The following is a 13314-nucleotide window of genomic DNA, read 5'->3' on the forward strand; positions in this document are numbered from 1 at the left end:
TTTGTGTTATGCCATGATCAAGCTTTAGAATAACAACTTAAACTGTATGTAATGTTCATTTTTGCACTCTTTAATTTTAACGGAGAGTACATCAACTCAGGCTAAATATCCAATAATAAGAATATGATTAGGTCAGTTATGGTTTATAAGTTATGGTTTGTAAGAATTTGATGAAATATTATGTAGCGATTGAAAGTGAATAAAACTATTATTTGAAAAAACTAAAAGGAACTAATACTGAAATATTAAGAGTATGTCATTTTGGTGTGATGAGTTGTTTTAAAAAGAGAACTTTTTAAAATGTAACAATTTAGAATAGGACTCTAAATGAGACATTGAAGAGTTAATTCATGCATTCAACATTGACCATGCATCTACAGTATGCTAGGAACTGTGTAATTGGAAGCATACTAGCTGTCTGTAAGAGGATTGAGAACAAGTGCTCCAGGTGAAACATTAATTTTGGCTAGTTTTTCAAGACTAGAGATAGATCCTGGTGGCTCAGACAGTAAAGAGTCTGCCTGCAACGCAGGAGACCCAGGTTTGATCCCTGGGTCGGGAAAATCCCCTGGAGAAGGAAATGGCAACCCACTCCAGTATTCTTGCCTGGAGAATCCCGTGGACAGAGGAGCCTGACAAGCTACAGCTGATGGGGTTGCAAAGAGGTGGACGTGACTGAGCGACTAACACTTTCAATTTCTTTTTTCAAGACTAGAGTTTGCTTTTCAGATCTTTCCAAGAAAATGATAGCAAGTACCAAACACTTTTGGACTCACCTTTTTGTGAAAGACTTTTTCATCTTTATTTTTCAGATCAACTTTTTAATGTAAAAATACTGGAATTTTTCCTAAATTATATTTTTAGTATAATAGAGTCCAGTTTCATACCATACTAGTAGCTATCTAATACTGTAAACATTTTTGGTTTGAGATACATAACTGAAAGAAAAAATTAACTTGTTTTTTTTGGTATGTGTTCCTAGGGCTGTTTTTAGGCCTGTTCTTTAAGGAGGTAAAGATGTCATGCAATCGCATATAATGTTTTAATGTTTCTATTTTTATTAAATTTTATTTGCGTATCACATAATAGATCAGAGGTGTAATGCATGATGGAAGCTTCATAATGTCTAAAATGGGTACATAATGAATACACCCTCACTTTAGTCCTCAGGGTAGCCAACAAGTCTACACAAAGACATACAGCTATACATGTATTTTTCTCTTAATATTGTATCTTGAAGATTTTTCCGTATCAGAACATCACAGAGCTCCTCATTCTTTAGTATTCTACCCTGGCAATGTTATTTAACTATGCTACTACTTAACTGGGTCTTCCCAGGTGGTTCTTACAAGGCAGGAGATGAGAGTCTGACTCCTGGGTCGGGAAGATCCAGTGGAGAAGGAAATGACAGTCCACTCCAATATTCTTGTCTCAGAAATCCCATGGACAGAGGAGCCAGCAGGCTGCAGTCCATGGCTTCACAAGAGTCGGACACGACTCAGTGACTAAACAACTACTACTTAACCATGTCCACTGAAAGGAAAACAAACACAATTTCTTCCTTTACTGAAAGTGCCAGATGTGTAGGTTTTCCTACACCAAGAAACGCTCCAATATTCTGCAGATACCACCTGGATGTCCTACAATTTAGTGTAACACTGTCCATCTGGTCCCACAAGGGCTCAGTCTCATAGTGCTGCCAGCACTTAAGATACCATTTGCAAGTCCCAGATTGTCACCTACATTTCTCCTTTGTTGTTCAGTCACTAAGTTGCATCCACTTCTTTGCGACCCCATGGACTGCAGCACGCCAGGCTTCCCTGCCCGTCAGTATCTTCCAGACTTTGCTCAAACTCACGTCCATTGAGTTGGTGATGCCATCCAACCATGTCATCCTCTTGTTGTCCCCTTCTTCTCCTGCCCTTCATCTTCCCCATCATCAGGGCCTTTTCCAATGAGTCAGTTCTTTGCATCAGGCCAAAGTATTGGAGCTTCAGCATCAGTCTTTCCTATGAATATTCAGGACTGATTTACTTTAGGATTGACTATTTTGAGCTCCTTGCTGTCCAAGGGACTCTCAAGACTCTTCTCGAGCACCGCAGTTCAAAAGCATTTCTTCAGTGCTCAGCCTGTTTTATGGTCCGACTCACATCCATAATAGCTCCTGGAAGAACCATAGCTTTGACTATAGGGACCTTTGAGGTGGTTGCGGCACAGGTTGCTGCGAGCTCTTCCTGCGCCAGACCCTTAGTGACCGTTGGAACAAGGAGGGTGAGGGTCCTGGCGCCTTTTCCCTCTGGTGCTGGTTTTCTCGGAGCCTTTGCTGGCCAGGCCTTGTGGCCGCCTCCATGAAAACTGCTCCCGGGTGCAGCCCCATGCGGGCTGGCTGTTCTGTGCCCCTGGGCCAGACAATGGCCAAGAAGCTGCTGCTGAGCGCCCCTGCTCTCCATGTCCTCTGCTTTCCAAGCCCCCCAAGCCTGCCCTGCCGCCTGCCAGGTCGTGAACACCCGGCGGCACTGGCTACCGAGTCTTCTCCATCAGCTCCATGGCCGCCAGGACTGAGGTAGCCAAGTGTCTCGGTGCTGAATTGGTGGAAGTCTATGGTTTATCAAGAGAACAATGGAACCTCCAATCTAATAAAACGTGGTCCACTGGAAAAGGGAATGGCAAACCACTCTAGCATTCTTGCCTGGAGAACCCATGAACAGTATGAAAAGGCAAGAAGATACGACATTTCTACTGGCTGGTATAAACCAGTGTACCCACCATCACCATCTCAGGTTTGAAGCTTTGCTAGAACAGCAAAGGGAACCGTGTTCACTGGTTTAGTATAATAAAGGCTATAGATGAGCAGATGAAGAAACATCAGGGAAGTCCAGAAGGGTCCCAAGTGTAGGAGGTTCTGTCCCAAGGATTTGGGTTGCACCACCCTCCTAGAAAGTTACGACCAACCTAGACAGCACTTTAAAAAGCAGAGACATTACTTTGCCAACAAAGGTCCATCTAGTCAAGGCTATGGTTTTTCCAGTAGTCATGTGTAGATGTGAGAGTTGGGCTATAAAGAAAGCTGAGCGCCGAAGAATTGATGTTTTTGAACTGTGGTGTTGAAGACTCTTGAGAGTCCCTTGGACTGCAAGAAGATCCAACCAGCCCATCCTAAAGGAAATCAGTCCTGATCATTCATTGGAAGGACTGATGCTGAAACGAAGCTCCAATACTTTGGCCAACTGATGCAAGGAGCTGACTCATTTGAAAAGACCCTGATGCTGGGAAAGATTGAAGGCGGGAGGAGAAGGGGACGACAGAGGATGAAATGGTTGGATGGCATCACCGACTCAATGGACATGAGTTTGAGTAAGCTCCGGGAGTTTGTGATGGACAGGGAGGCCTGGTGTGCTGCAGTCCATGGGGTCACAAATAGTTGGACATAACTGAGCGACTGAACTGAACCCTCCTAGTGCATCAGTAAGTCAATCAACCTGGAAGCACTCCAAAGCCCACAGTCCAGGGATTTTCATGCTTCATAATACAGGCATGATCAGTTATCTCAATCTCCAGCCTCTTCTCCTCCCAGGAGGATGCTAGTGCCGTTACCGAACTCAGGCTCGGCAGCTTGCTGCTTGAAAACTGATACTTAAGAGACGAGTGTTCACTGGAAAGGAAAAGTTGATTTATTCAGAACGTCAGCAACCCGGGAGAAGGCTGACTAATGTCTAGGGTCGAAAAGCCAACTCCGAAGATTCTGACTGACCAAGAAAGTTTTTAAAGGGAGAATCATTTGAGGAGGAGGGATAAGTGTCTTCCTTACCGTCCCCTGTGCAGACTTTCTTCTGATTGGTCAGTGGTGAGGCAGAAGGTTCCAGGAATCTTGTGCTCAGCCTTAAGATAACCATTCTCCACCCAGGTGGGGCCTCATTCCTACTGAAGAACTCAAAGGATATTGTTATGAGCCTTGAGGAGGAGCCACGACCTTGCCCTGCAGCTGCACTATTATTTCTTGACTCTTCCCCCTTTGTTTCTGCTTCCCCGCCCTTCCCTGATAATAAGTACCTGTTTAAATTTACGGAACTCAGGGAAGGTCAGGAGGCTGAATGAACCCTGTTTCCTGCAAACAAGAAATGGGGGACACAGAAAGGAGTGTATCAGAGGGTATGTATGAGGTAGATATATACGTCCCTTGGGGAGGAACTAGGACTCTTTCATCACTGAACTATTGCATCTTGACTGCTTTCCCATTGTTCCTGTGTTCCCTTACTTCCTTAAATGTCATTAGTTACTGACACCTGTTCAAGGGCACGCATTACAGCCAGGCTTAGATTACAAAATGGCTTAGGCCAAAACGGCTTCTCTTCTGTTGAGAAAACCAGGCCTGGTTCTCTTTCTCCAGGGACTCTCTACCTTTTCTGTTCTTCTTTGTATCCTCTCTTTTTTGAGATTTTCTTTTTTTTCCATTCATGTCAAGAGTGTTCATAATTGCTTGCAAGAGCATTTGTGTAATTTTGCTTTAAAGTGTCAGATATGATTCTTTGTCATTTAAGTATTGGCATCTGTTGATTTTTGCATGTGAATTGAGATTTTTCCTGGTTCTTTGTATACCATGTAATTTTTAAAAAATAATTTATTTTTGGCTGTGCTGGGTCTTCATTGCTATGCCTGGGCTTTCTCTAGTTGCAGCCACGGGGGCTACTCTTCCTTGTGGTGTGCAGACTTATTGCGGTGGCTTCTCTTGGAGCAGAGCATGAGCGCTGGAGTGCATGGGGCTCAGTAGTTGCTGCATGTGGGCTCAGTAATTGCGGCTCGAAGGCTCAGAGCGCAGGCCCAGTGGTTCTGGCCTGGGTCCTGGACCAGGGAATAAACTGGCGTCTCCTGCATTGCCAGTGGACTCCCAACCACTGGGCCACGGAAACCCCTACCATGTAATTTTGGATTATATCCCAGATACTTGACTATTATGACACCTTATTTAGCTCTTATGGAGATCACTGATATTTTTGTTTTAATAGGCAATCAATCTGGTTAATTCATGCTGTTACAGGAAAGAAAGTGGGGCATGAGAGAATGGTCAGTTGCCACGTCTCAGGCAAGTCCCTAGGATGGCTGCTAAATGTGGGTTCTTGGCTTCCTGAGGGAAAGAACTCAAGAGCCAGTCACAGTAGAATGAAAGGTTTATTCAGGGAGCTACTCCACAGACAGAAAATGGGCCATCTCAGAAGGTGGGAGGTTGTCAGTTTTTATTAGGGTGGGTAATTTCATAGGATAATGAGTGATAGGATTATTGCAACTGTTTTGGGAAGGGGGCAGGGATTTCCAGGAATTGGGCCACTGCCCACTTTTTGGCCTTTTATGGCCAGCCTTGGAACTCTCATGGTGTCTTTGAGCAAGTCGTTTAGGTCACTGATGTATTGTGCGTGTTTGTGCTCAGTCGCTTCAGCTGTGTCCAACTCTTTGGGACCCAGTGGACTGTAGCCCACCAGGCTCCTCTGTCTGTGGGACTCTCCAGGCAAGAATACTGGAGTGGGTTGCCATTTCCTTCTCCAGGAGATCTTCCTGACCCAGGGATCGAACCAGCAGCTCTTGTGTCCTGCATTGGCAGGAAGGCTCTTTACCATTAGCACCATCTGGGAAGACCCACTGATGTATTACGATGAGCATATACTGAGGCTCAAGGTCTAGTGGAAGTCAGTCATCCGCCATCTTGGACCCACCTTGGCTCTAACTAGATTATATTGAGTCTTCAATGGCTGTCATTCTTTTAAAGGTTGTACCCTCCCCATTCCTCTCTCAATGCTGCATATTTTAACACACCTTCTGTGGGCTGTGGTTTCAGTGTCCATCGATTTTCCAAATTCTTTGCCATTGTGTAATTTGATCTGTCCCTTGTGTATATCACCCAGGGGCTAGTTGGGGACCTGGGCAGTGATCTGTCTGCCAGTTTAGTTCTCAGAGTCTTTGATATGCTGATTAGGATAAGATTCATGCCTAATGTATTCAGTGGGATCACTTTCCAGAGCTGCCCCCTCTCTAGAGTCTCCATGTACTTTCCCTTTCTTTGGGGGTTCCTCTTTTTCAGGCAGAAAGCTGAGGTTCAGGGCCCATGCACTTCTGTCACTGTGCCTGCATTTGGTGTTTAAATGAATTAACATCTTTGAGTCTTGGTCCTCACATGAAAAATGCAGATAATATACTATAATGACTGGTATATAAAGCTAAATAAGTGTTTCCTAATATTAAATTTTTAACTTCTCAAAACTTACTACAGATTCAGTTTTCACTGATTTAAGCAATCTTTATCCAAGTTTATGTATGTGAAGGGAAAATAAATTATGCCATGGGCATCAAAAAAGAGTTGATGAAACTAATTTTTGGTTTTCAATCAATAGTTTTAATTTCGAGTATCTTTAAGTATAAATGTGTGTGTGTGTGTATGTGTGTGTGTGTGTTGGTAAGTCGTGTCTGACTCTTTTGCAACCCCATGGACTATTGCGTGCTAGGCTCTTTTGTCCATGGAATTTCCCAGGCATGAATACTGGAGTGGGTTGCCATTTCCTTCTCCAGGGGATCATCCCACGCCAGGGATCAAACCTGTGTCTCCTGCATTGGCAGGTAAATTCTTTACCACCGAGCCACCTGGGAAGTCCTTAAGTATAAACACCAGCTCCAAACTGTTAAGATAAATTGTTGGGGTTCTGACACCTAATTTTTCCTGTTAGTGAATAGAGTCTTAAGGGGAATAGAAATGAAACACAAACAATCCCTTCTGTTAAAGAGTTTACATTTTAGCTAAATAGACAATGCAATTATACATTAATCGCATAGAAAATAGTTACAGAGTAGTACTAATGTGTCAAAGATAAAGGGCAGCCATACTTCATGGTTTACCTTATTTTTCTTTGGCTTATTTATTTTTTCAGCCACACCATGTGGCATATGGGACCTTAGTTCTCTGGCCAGGGATTGAATCCATACCCCTGCATTGAAAGCACAGAGTCTCCACCACTGGACCACCAGAGAAGTCTCACTTCATGAATAGAGCCTCACTTCATGAAGCTTGCCTAGCTAGGATGCCAAATTACATGACCACTTTATAGATAACAGTTTTAAGAGAATGACAAAGCAAAAGAAAATTATCACTGTATTTTCAGAAAGTTGGCTGGGCCTGAGAATGAACAGAGTGGGCTAAAGAGATCTATGGGTTAGGTTGAAGGGACCCAAGATAATAAACAAATACTTGGAATTTTGAATAGCAATGTGGGAAATGGTGTTTTAGAAACCACAGTTATCTAGTAATATCCAGGGCAGAAAAATGGCAGGCACTGTTGTAATTAAATAGATATGAGGTGATATAACTTTGGATTATGTCAGTTTTGCAGTTCTGAAGTTTAGAATTCTAATTTTTAGAGATTACCACAAACGATAGTGTGCTAAAGTCTCAGCCTAATGAACGCATCAGAGAATGCCCATGGAGTGAATAAGTAATGTACTTGTATTCACAATTGGAGGATTCTAGAGAAATGTAATTTTTTATTTTAATTTCATTTAATTTTTAAATTGATTTTTTAATGGGCATGTAATTGCTTTACAATGTTGTATTAGTTTCTGCTGCACAACAGGAATCAGCTATAAGTATACATGTATCCCCTCCGTCTTGAGCCTCCCTCTTACCCTCCTCCTACCCTCCCCAGAGAAATGTAATTCTTTTAGACGTTCATTAATTTTATTTATTTACTTATTATTTTTGGCTGCAGTGGGTCTTGGTTGCTGTGCACGAATTTTCTCTAGTTGTGGCGAACAGGGGCTACTCCTCTTCGTGGTGCTTTGGCTACTCATTGCAGTGGCTTCTCTTGTTGCCTAGCACAGGCTCTGGGCTGTGTGGGCTTCAGTAGTTGCAGCACATGACTTCATTGCTCTGTGGAATTTTCCCAGACCAGGGATCGAACCCACGTCCTCTTCATTGGCAGGCAGATTCTTAACCACTGGACCACTAGGGAAGTCCAAAATTAACTTTTTTAATAGACATTTTTAAGAGCAGTTTCAGGTTCGCAGCAGAATTAGAGCGGGAAGGTACAGATTTCCCATATAAGTCCCCTACTGTTGTTCAGTCGCTCAGTCGTGTCTGACTCTTTGTGACCCCCATGGACTGCAGCACGCCAGGCTTTCCTGACCTTCACCAATTCCCAGAGCTTGCTGAAACTCATGTCCATTGAGTCGGTGATGCCATCCAGCCATCTCATCCTCCGTCGCCCCCTTCTCCTCCTGCCTTCCATCTTTTCCAGCATCAGGGTCTTTTCAAATGAGTCAGCTCTTCACATCAGGTGGCGAAAGTATTGGAGCTTCGTTTCAGCATCAGTCCTTCCAATGAATATTCAGAACTGATTTCCTTTAGGATGGACTGGTTGGATCTCCTTGCCGTCCAAGATACTCTCAAGAGTCTTCTCCAATACTACAGTTCAAAAGCATCAATTCTTTGATGCTCAGCTTTCTTTATGGTCCAAACTCTCACATCCATACATGACTACTGGAAAAACCATAGCTTTCACTATATGACCTTTGTTGGCAAAGTAATGTCTCTGCTTTTTAAAAAGTCCTCCACATACAAATTCTGTTGTGAGAGCATGTTTATAGGTCCAATTTGTTCATAACAACAACTCAACTAACACAGTTGGCTATACAGTATTGTACTGTAGTATGTTTATAATACTTTTCACAAAAATAATACAGATAAAACAAACACAAAAAATAAAGACAACATTTTTAAAGTTACAGTACAGTACCTTGAAAAGTATGGTAGTACCAGCTACATCCCTGCTGCTTTTACACTTGTTTCCAGACTTGCTGGGTGTGAAACAAAGATACTGCATTACTGTATTCTATACAATACTGTGCAGTAAAGAACGCAAAAGCACAACCGCTTACAGAGGATGCACACACACACAATGTATACCAGACACGTGAACGAACTTACCTTATTAGACGTGCAAATGCACGTTTGCATCTTTGAAAGCTCACAACTTGCAGGTTTGTGTGTAGGTGATTTACAGCGTGTGTCCTGCCTGAACACATGGACAATCACCCTTGCTATCAGGATGCCCAACCACAGAGATAAAACTGATGATCATGATTTTTTTTTTTAACCTCTGTGTTTCTGCTTTTTTTTTTTTTTGGCCCCTGCTCCAGGCTTACAGGATCCTAGTTCTCCTCCCAGGGACTGAACCCGAGCCCTTGGCAGTGAAAGTGTGGAGTCCTAACCACTGCAGGGAATTCCTTCTTTGCTTTTCCTTATACTTGACTGACAATTAAATATTAGTGTTCATCATAGTTCTATGTGAAATCAGGTTATTTCACCACTGCTTGAATCACATAAGTATTGTCCAAGTGTTTTTGTGGCCAAAGCAAGTGAGGCAATGGCTCATTTGAGGCTAAAAAAATAATTCTAATCCTACCAAACAAAAATAGAGGAGAAAATATTAACTGATCTTGATGTTTGGTTTGCTTATGGATAGTTCCTTGACAAATCTCAAACTTTTGATTCTGGACTGCAGGGCCACAGAATTTTAGTAATCAGTGATTTATTACAATGGGCCATTATGGCACCTGGAAGAAAACAGGACTCTAGCTTGAAGTTACTTTTACACTGAAAATGAGTTTCCCAGCTGGGATTGCTTAATCCAAAGAAGAGACTATTGAAAAGTTTCTCCATGACCCAGTAATCTGAAATGACTCATGAACTAACAATATGTACTAAACCCCCCACAAGTCATGTTCATTCAAAAAATGATTACCACAGGACTTACCTGATGGTCGGGTTGGTTGTGAGTCCTCCTGTTAATGCAGGGGACAGGGCTCAATCCCTGGTTCGGGAAGCTTTCACATGCTGTGGGGCAACTAAACCCATGCGCCACAACTTCTGAGCCTGCTTTCTAGAGCCCGAGAGTTGCAACTACTGAAGCCCGAGTGCTTTCGAGTCTGTGCTAAATAACAAGAGAAGCTGCGTGCTGCAGCTAGGGACTAGCCCCCATTTGCTGCAGCGAGAGAAGGTCCAGGCTCAGTGGTGAAGACCCAGCACAGCTAAAAAGTTAAAACACAATCATCACAAATTCTGTTTTCTATTTGAGGCTCATGAGTGAATTGAACACCATCTCTGTGGAGAAAAAAAAAATGGAGTAATTCAAAATAGCTGATTTTCTTGTTGTTTTCTTGGTTTACTGTAGCACTTTTATCTTCTGGCAATGACGCGTTGCTGGGGCTTAATGTTCTCACATAACAGTGGAAAACCAAGTCTGTTGTCATCTCTTAAAGAATTGAGACTTGCACACCAAAGTCTTACATAAAAGGATGAATAAATATACAGGTGGGAATGCAAACTGTTTTCCAATTCAAGGCAGATAACCAGCTACTGTGTTCTAGCAGGAAAGCTTCAATAAGAAAGGAAAGTAGGTCCTAAGGCTTGGAACTTTCTAATCCTGTAAGACTGACAAGAACTAGTTAATTTGTACACATTTCTAACTGACTCTGAGAATTGTATTTTTTAAAAAAATATTTATTTATTTATTCGGCTGCGTTGGGTCTCAGTTGCAGCACACGGGATCTTCATTCCATCATGCAGAGCACAGGGTCGCTGGTTGTGGTTTGCAGACTTAGTTGCCCTGCAGCATGTGGGGGTCTTAGTTCCCCAAACAGGGATCTAACCCCCGTCCCCTGCATTGCAACGAGGATTCTTAACCACTGCACCACCAAGGAAGTCCCAAGAATTTTAAATTTACACCTCATAAATATCCCATGAGGCTGATGCTTGCTTAGGCAACACATACACTCTCTTTCCATTCTCTTATACATCCAACCCATTATCAAGTTCTTTCAAGTCTGTCTTCCAAAATATTCTGAAATTGATTACTTTTCACCTCTACTGTTTCACTTCTAGCCCCAGTTCTAGATAGCTCTCCCATCTGGTCTCTTGAAATAGCCTCCTTACTTGACCCATTGCTTCCACTCTTGGCCCCTCCCTAAAGACAGTTTATTGTCTGTTTAGTAGGTATAATGGTCTTTTAGCCATGTAAGTGTGATCATGACACTTCCTAGCTGGAAGTGTTCCAATAGATTCCCACCCTAGGATAAAACTAAAACTCCTTGTAATTCTATACACTATACTCCATTTGGCCACTGCTGACTTCCCTGCTGGCTCAGACAGTAAAGTGTCTGCCTACAATGCGGGAGACCCGGGTTCAATCCCTGGGTCGGGAAGATCTCCTAGAGAAGGAAATGGTAACCCACTCCAGTATTCTTGCCTGGAAAATCTCACGGACGGAGAAGCCTGGTAGGCTACAGGCCATGGGGTTGCAAAGAGTCGGACATGACTGAGCCACTTCACTTCACTTCACTTTACCTTTCCTAACTAGTTTGCTATCATTTTCTACTTAATCTACTTTGGGGTTTTTTGAACACATTTATATAGCTATGCTGGATCTTAATCGTGGCACGCGAACTCTTAGTTGCAGCCATGTGAACCCTTAGTTGTGGCATGTGAGATCCAGCTCTCTGACCAGGGGTTGAGCCGGGGCCCCTGCATTGTGAGCACAGTCTTAGCCACTGGACCACTAGAGAAGTCCCAATCCACTTTGTTTAGCCACGCTATTTTTCCCATTCTTCTTTAAAATGCATTCCTTTCTTAAGGCCTTTGTACCTGTTGTTTGTTTTGTCTAAACTGCTTTTCACTCACTGCTTAAAACCTGCTTCACTGAAATCTTGGTTCAAATGCCATTTCCTTAGAGGTCTTCCTTTACCACATTACCTAAAATAAGCTATTGCTTATTTCTATTTATCTGGCTTATTTTTTTCCCCATAGCATTTTACACTGTTTGAAGTTCCCTCTTTGTCTGTGTATTTCTGTCTTCCTATCAGTGTGCAAATTCTTTGGTTGAAGACAGACGCATTGGTTGATTTATTTATTGCTGTATCTCCAGAGTCTAGAACATGACTAACACTTAGGAGGTGTTCAGATATTTACTGATTGAATGAATTTGTGTTTATCATTTTTGTCTCCTTGTTTCTCCCATAACTGAAGAGGAATAGTGAAAGAGTTATAGAGTTTAAAAATGCATGTGCAACAGTTATTTAGACTGAAACACCTGTACAAATACTAGTTATTCTACTTGTGATTGCTACCTATTGGTCTCCTCTGGATTTCGTCTTTATTCCTTTTTGTGGGTCAGAGACAACATGAGAATAATAATGATTTAATTAACTAACTCTGAATTTTGAACTATCTGTTGTATTCAGGCTTGTTAGGTGTTAAGGGGAATTCAACAATATGAAAGCCTTAGTCTACTCATGCCTAGGCAGAGTTTAATTTTCCGTGGGAGAAAAGAAGACATGCCTTAGGGAAATAACCAAAAAAACATTTTCAGAGACAACAAGTAAGCCAGGGATAGTAAAAGATCAAAAAGAATTCAAAATATTGGGAAAAATTTCTTCCTTATAGGGTTTCATGTAGAAAGCAAGTCATAAAAGACTGATGGTGCTGGGCATTTGTGTAGTGGAAGAAGATGAATTTTCTCAAAATCTTTCATCAGCCTAATGTTCAGACATTAGGCTGATAAATATCACTTTGGGTGTTCTTTTTTACTGGCACTAATTGAGCGTCATAATCAAATGGGTGGTTTCTTGGCTATATCTATATTTATCTCTCCAGCACCTGATTAACTGCATATTTCCGGTGAGACAGTTTCTCGACTAAACTTTTTCCTTCTCACGGTGCTAAAACCTTTCTAAAATTTTTACTGTGGTATCAACAGCTCTGTTACAAACCCCATGGCTATTAATGATCCATAGTCTCAAGGGGCTGTCAGAGGTATTATATTTGATAGTGTTTATGAAGTACTTAGGTCTTCAGCATAACAATAAATGTTATCATTATTATAAAAGAAATGTCACTGACGGAATGACACCAGGGAGATCTCCATCTGTTCCTTACGGGAAGTGTAAACAAGTGAGGAAGGAGTCAGGCGTGGTCCACCACCTAGGTCAAACAGACAAAATGACAGCCGCACCCCTCATTCAGATCACCACCCCGGCTCTCGGGAGCCCACCGGGGGAAAACCAGCCTCAGCTCCCGGAAGGTAAACACAACGAAAAAGGCGGGGCAGAAGGCGGGTTCGGAATGGCTGAGTGGCCAGCGAAAAGTGATTGGCAGCTGCCATGTCCACGTGCTTTGAGCTTCGAACCAGCTGTCGCGAGAATTCGATGTAAACACACCCGTCCCGGTGTCGAGTCTGACTGCTAGCCTGCGACGCCCGAGTGAGGGGCACAGGCTTCTGCGGC

Source organism: Cervus canadensis, chromosome 1 (assembly GCF_019320065.1).
Source record: "Cervus canadensis isolate Bull #8, Minnesota chromosome 1, ASM1932006v1, whole genome shotgun sequence".
NCBI lineage: Eukaryota > Metazoa > Chordata > Mammalia > Artiodactyla > Cervidae > Cervus > Cervus canadensis.